General features: G+C 37.0%; 1 long non-coding RNA gene across 1 annotated transcript; it reads right to left on the bottom strand.

Annotated features, from left to right (window-relative positions):
* Positions 1 to 1,289: 1,289 nt before the first annotated feature.
* LOC110897059 lies at positions 1,290 to 2,097 on the bottom strand. The gene is made up of 2 exons (XR_002568404.1): positions 1,881 to 2,097; positions 1,290 to 1,438 (listed from the first exon to the last, which is right to left on the bottom strand). It is a non-coding gene; the product is annotated as an uncharacterized LOC110897059 (long non-coding RNA).
* Between the last annotated feature and the right edge of the window lie 4,553 nt (positions 2,098 to 6,650).

The following is a 6,650-nucleotide window of genomic DNA, read 5'->3' as shown; positions in this document are numbered from 1 at the left end:
GGTAGAAGGTGCCTTCAAAAAGCTTTAGGATTTTACTGCTAGCATCAGGTAAATACTTTTAACTTATTTTCCCTTATACGGGCTTGGGATACGGTATTATAATAATACCGCTTGGTCGGGTATGAGATTATTTAATCGGATTGTGATGTAATAAATCTGCATAACCCGTTTTAATCTGTATTGTTTGATAACATAAACATTGGGGGTTAACGAGCGTGTCCTGGATATCCTCGGCTCATTTAAGTTATTAATGGCCACGACCTATGCACGGGGTGCAGTCATGCACCTGACAGATGCAAATGCTAAATATTAAATTACCCACAAGTTGGGGATAACTCCTCTGTGGGTTTTATAAGTGGTCAGTCAGTTAATCATGACCGGCTTCCAAACCGGCCCCATATGTGTGACAAAACATGTAAAACTGTATACAAGATTTTATTAAAGATTGTCCCAAGTTGTAAATGATTCGTGCCGTGTGCACTTAAATCAATTTTCATAAATGTTTTCAAAAGAGTCAGTTAAATTGTATTTACCAGTGTAAACTGACGTATTTTCTTAAAGACTGATTGACATGTACCTCTCGTAATAGGCTGGAGCTATAGGGTGTCATAGAGGATCTTGCAAATCCATAAGATACCTGAAGTCTGTTGTTTTTGTTTCTTTGTACATTTATGATCTACCTGTGGATCCTATTACATTCCAGTCTGTATATTTTTAAACTCGAACACTCAGACATTATGGTTTGTAATAGGTTATTCACCAAGCCTTCCGCTGTGCTATATTATTGTGTGTATTGACAATGATGATATCAACTACGTCACGATACTCCCCGCCGGGCCCATCGGTAATATGTGGAAATATCGGGGTATGACACTGATCGTCTTTGATGTTTAGGCTTCTTATTTCCACGTCCTTTACCTGCTCACTTCGGCTCTTGTTGCTTGATCTGAACCTTTTCATCACTAACAAAAGGTTCAGATTGTTCAGCTTGCGCACTTAGAGCCTTGTTCACGTTAGTTTTCACTTCATCAGCTTTGGTAGGATCCGAGAGTTCTAGTTTATTAGATGAAACACCAGAAACTTCAGCAGAATCATTAGACGAGTTATCAGCACATGAACCATGTGTGTTCAAGAATGGTTCACTGGCAGCTTCGTTTTTCAAAGAAGTCTTCTGATCCTGATCCTTTTGAGAATGTGTTTCAGTGTCACACCCCGACCGCGTAAAACAATAAATCGCGGCGGAAACGTCGGGGAGTGGAGTAACAGAATCATTGTTTCACAACACATGGTAATTGAAGTTTTGTTTTATTGATGTAAAATGTTTACATTGTCAAGGAATTTAAGAAGCATAACATGAATTAAACTGTCTTTCATAGTTTTAAGTCACTAAAGCCCTTGTCCGATCCTATGTTTGCATCATGATCATCTAACACAGCACCTGAAACACATGTGAAAATAGGTACGTCAGCATAAAAATGCATGTGAGATACATAGGTTTTGTTGATGCAGGATTCACGACTTGTAGGTTAAAAAATGTTTAACAAAAAGTAGTCATGAACCTTATAAAAATGTTTTCTTTTATGAATCATACGAAAATCGATAAGAAATCAGATGATATAAAAGAATAATGCATGGTTAAATAAATAACCAAGTAAAAATGAATTTGTATTAAATATGTATTGGGTTTCCATGGTGATCGGTCAAAATTTTATTTATCAAAAACCCGGTTCAATAAATAATAGTTAATTAATTAAGCAAGTTACTTAATAAAACGCAACGGAAATATAAACAAATGATCAACAAAGCGAAACCCGACAGGATTCGGTTACATGCAAATACGAGCACAATGAAATATATTTAACTACCGATGAGAAAGATACCTCGGTTACTGACTAACCGGTCGAGACACCGAGGTTCAACGAACAAGTGCTAGTAAATGAACCAACGAAACGCGACGAGGGAGGTGACGCCAAGCCGTGGCCAACCGCGGCAAACAGCGGCGGTAGGGCAGAGGCGGGGCGGCGACGGTGGCCCGCGGCGGTGGCTTGGTGGCCGGTTGTGTATGTGGGTGTTGTTGAGAGCATTTTGTGTTCTACCTTTTTCTTGTTTATCCAACCATTCTACCAAAATGCAAGACCCACACTTTTAAAAGACATGAACCCTTTTGCATGAAAGCCAAGTGGCATACATGCAAAAATGCATGTGTTGTAGTTGGCCAAAGGTTTGGTGCGTGACAAGTGGCAATGGGTGAGTATACCCGTGTCACCCGGTCCATGTACCCGTCTCTCAGTTAATACCCGCTTATGATCATAAATATAATTATGATCCGTCTCATATGTTGTTCGTAATTACCAGTTAAACAGGTTAAGTGGATTTTAGTTCGTTGCCCAAGGTGTAACTCTTACGGATCAAGACCCAGTCGGCAGCGTTGACTTATCGAACCGGACATAATATCTAACAAAATGTCGTTTCTAAAACAATGTCTTGTAAAAATATGTTATTTGTATAAAATGTAACATGTCTTGTTGAAATGATTTAGATAATGCTATGATATGTAATATCATAAAAGCACTATATATAGGAAGTACCAGTGGCGTATCCACCATGCTTTTATCATATTACACACGCCTCGTTATTTAAATCACTTACCAAATAAACCACCAAAATGTCTTGTTTAAACCAATGTCAAAATGTTTATGTGTAAACAATGTCAAATGTAAATCATGTCTTGTATAATCAAATGTTATGTATGGCAAATAAAAAGTATCTACTCAAAATATTTGAAAACTGGAAAATAGGGGACTATGTACTCACTTGATATTGCTTAGACTTCTTGATATAACAACCAAATAACGTTTAATGGATCACGGAATCAATCGGCACCTAATATAGGTAACTACGTTAATAAACCGGACCTAAATCGGAAGATCGGATAAATTGAGGTTTCGAAAACCAAATGAGTATAGGAACTCATGTAATATGGTTTAACAAAGCCTACAATCTAAATTGGAACCTATCCTAAGTGCTTACGGCCCATTACGGCTCGTTAAGGTAGTCTACGCTACTTTAACGCGTCGTTTGCGTAGAACGCGTTCGGACCGCCTAACTAGTCCTATGACAAGTATTATATGCCTTAACATGTCTAATAACATTGCCTAATCAGTTTAGATGTCAAAATTTAGGTTACATATGCTTAAAATGAAATTATGCGTAAAAAAGGCATTTTGGTCATTTTCTTAAGGCATATATATAAACTACCTATCATACAACTAAGTAAGCTAAGTGACCATAAGGTATAACCTCTGAAGGTTATTCCCTATGCAACTATGGTCACAAAATGTGTTTGGTCGGATCCTGATGATCGACCAAACGGGTCAGGTTCGAAAGTCTAAGCGGTTGTTTAGACCGCTTAACTTACGACCCTATATAAGCACTAGACTAAAAGTGACAAGTTAAACATGTTAAAACATGTTTAACTAAGTTAGAAAACAAGTTTGATATCAAAACAAAGTGTTTTGATACCCAAAAATAGCTTTGTTGCAAAATACGCGTGAATACGTATTTTGACCGAAACTTTGACTCGTCACTACGCCTAATCAACGTGGTAATCAGTAGGCATAGTCACAAGGAACTATAACCATCGTGATTACGCTCACGTTGCAAAGTTCAAACGAACTTTGTGTTGACCAAAGGTTGCTCAAAGCAGAAAGTCAAACACTGTTTAACTTTATGCTTGAAATGCATAAAAAGCATGAAAGAAAGTTACAAAGGGTACAAGATTGGAGATAGAACAAAGAAAACTCAGGTATGAAGCCTTCAACAAATGAGAGCTTCAACTTAGAGCAGATTTGTTTGGAATGAGCAAGGAAATGTGATGAAAACCCAAGACTATTTATAGAGAATCAAGCACCAGTAGGATCATTCCATGTGTTATTGAGTGGATCAAAGCTTGATCCTAGCCCTACACATAGGGTTGTAAACGAACCGAACGAACACGAACGAGGCCTTGTTTGTGTTCGTTCATTAAGGAAGTAAATGTGTTCACGAACGGTTCATGAACACTTACCGAACGAGATTTTATGTTCGTGTTCGTTCATTAAGGAAATGAGCGTGTTCACGAACACAAGCGAACACAAATAAATTTGGCGAACGCGATGAAGGATAAAGGTGGATGGCCCAGAGAGTAGCACTAGAACTTGAATCCCTTATTGTGGAACGAAGGTAGATCATATTCGTCGATGTAACTAATGAAAAAAGAAAGGGAAATGGTGCATAAACAAGGTGAAAGAGGGTTTCCTAGTTTAATTGTTAGGGTAATGATATAAATAAAAGTGTAATAGTATAAAAAGTATAGATAAAATATATGAAAGTATAAAATTCTTTAATTAAAAAATGAACATACGAACATAAACGAACGCAAATGAACGAATGTTCACGAACACCTTACCGAATGTTCACGAACACAATTGAACGAACGAGACCTTTGTTCATGTCCGTTCATTTAACTAATCGAACGAAATTTCTTGTTCATGTTCGTTCGTTTATTAAACGAACGAACATAAATGAACTTCCTGCCGAACGGTTCATGAACTGTTCGCTGAATGTCCGGTTCGTTTACAGCCCTACACATGTTGCCCATTGTTTTAAATACTAGGGGAGCCCTTAAACAAGCTCCATGTATTGAAAAACCATGTTAAAAACCAAGGAACATAAGCTGAAATGAAGAAAACTGGTTTGCTGAAAAAGTGCCTCTGTCGCGCCACGCGCCAAGAGCACCTGGGTCTGGCGCGTGGCATGAGGGAGCATGTTTTTGCAAAAGTTTCATGTTTTGGCAGAACAGGTCCCTGCATGCTATAAAGTTGATTTTTGACACGTTTAAGTCTCGTTAACCCATATTCAAGGCTCAATAATGATGTCAAAGTATAGGGAACATGAAATATGCTTGAAAATATCTCGGATGTCGGTTCGTTTGGTCGTACGGTCACGTTATTCGGTTAATTACGACGAAACACGAACGGACGCGAAAAACGATTCAAATTACGCGGCGAATGAAATTTTAGCATTCCAAACACTAAAATAAAATATTTTAATGATTAAAAAAATTTTTGGATGCCCGGATATGTTCAGAACGTAAGATATGCGCGTAAATGCAAACTTATGCACTTTTTGACGCCTTTAGTCCCTGTTTGATCAAATAAGCATATTTTCGCATACCGAACCCCTCAAAGCCTATTTCTAAGCTATTTAAAGGATATTTAGGGTATGTTTAACTTATGATCATGTTCCGGAAGGTACGTTACTATACGAATCAATAGACTTTTGCAGTTTGACGAAAATAGTCCCTGTGAGCGAATAAACTTGCTTTTGCCATACCAAACCCTTCAAAACTTATTTCTAAGTTATGTAAAGTTTATCTAAGGTATATTAAGCTTATGTTGATGTTCTGGAGTGTTTGTCGTGTTAAACTGATTATGTTTACGCATCAATTTGCGTATAACTTTCCAGAAAACGATATAGAGTTTGAAATTGAACAAGGAATGACATGGGAAATTGTCAAACATAAATAAACAAATATAGGGATCAAAATACATTGTTTCATTGATAATTGATCTGTTCAGAGTTTGAATAATGATTACACAAGCACATATGTTACATTCAGTGGTCCCACTAGATACATCATTTAGGGACCTCCCCTGTTACACTATCAGTAGCTGTAAAGTTAGAAGCATCGCAATCATTAACAACTAAAAAACAGCCATCATTACACAGAGTATCTAAATGTTCATCACAAGCATTCACAGTCTTGCCCAAAACATCAGGCCCAAAAGACGACACAGAACCAATATACGAATGAAACGAATTAAAAAAATTTTGTCCAAAAACACAAACAGAATCAATTTCATCTATTGGGTTTTTAGAAAAATCAGAATTTGAATCTGGTTCATCCCCAAGAATATCTCCAAAATTTACTTCAACTACTTCATATGCACATGTAGACGAACCATTAGGATCAAAAGTACCCTTAGAAACAAAATTTATTGAAGGAGTCGCTCGTTTATCAACAGATCTATTGTTGATTGATGACTTATCAGTTTTAGGACCGTAAGTCATCTTACCTTCATTCATCAATTCCTCCTCAGTAACAGGTAAATATGTGTAATTGTCATTATATGGAGGAGGAACTTGATTGAAACCCAACCCACACCCTTTCTTTCTCTTGTATGCAAGTTGCAGGTCACATAGATCTTTGACCAATTTACTGGAAGACTCATATTTTTTTAATTATGATTTCGTTAATTTGATATTTTTCTCTAATGTCTTCCAGTTCTTTGGTCAAAATGCAAACCTTTTCTTTTACCTCTAAGTATTGGCAAGTCTTTACACTTAGATCATCCTTAAGTTTAATGATGTCTTTTCGCTGAGCTTCAATTTTATCTTTATAAACCTTTTCATTTTTACTAAAGTAAAATTTTTGTTCTTTATATCTTTGTAACCTTGTATTAGCTCAGCGTTGTGTATTCGATATGCCTCAACCCTTTCTCTACATTCAGGAGTGCAAAAGACAGAAAATATCTCTTCGACAGTTATTCCTTGAGACTGAGCCAAGGGTTTGTTAAACATGAATGCCATAATGTCAGTGGGTGGTTGAC

The sequence above is a fragment of the Helianthus annuus genome, chromosome 12 (assembly GCF_002127325.2).
Source record: "Helianthus annuus cultivar XRQ/B chromosome 12, HanXRQr2.0-SUNRISE, whole genome shotgun sequence".
NCBI classification, from domain to species: Eukaryota; Viridiplantae; Streptophyta; class Magnoliopsida; order Asterales; family Asteraceae; genus Helianthus; species Helianthus annuus.
Note: the sequence above shows the minus strand (reverse complement) of the source record. Positions and strands in the feature narration are given on the sequence as shown.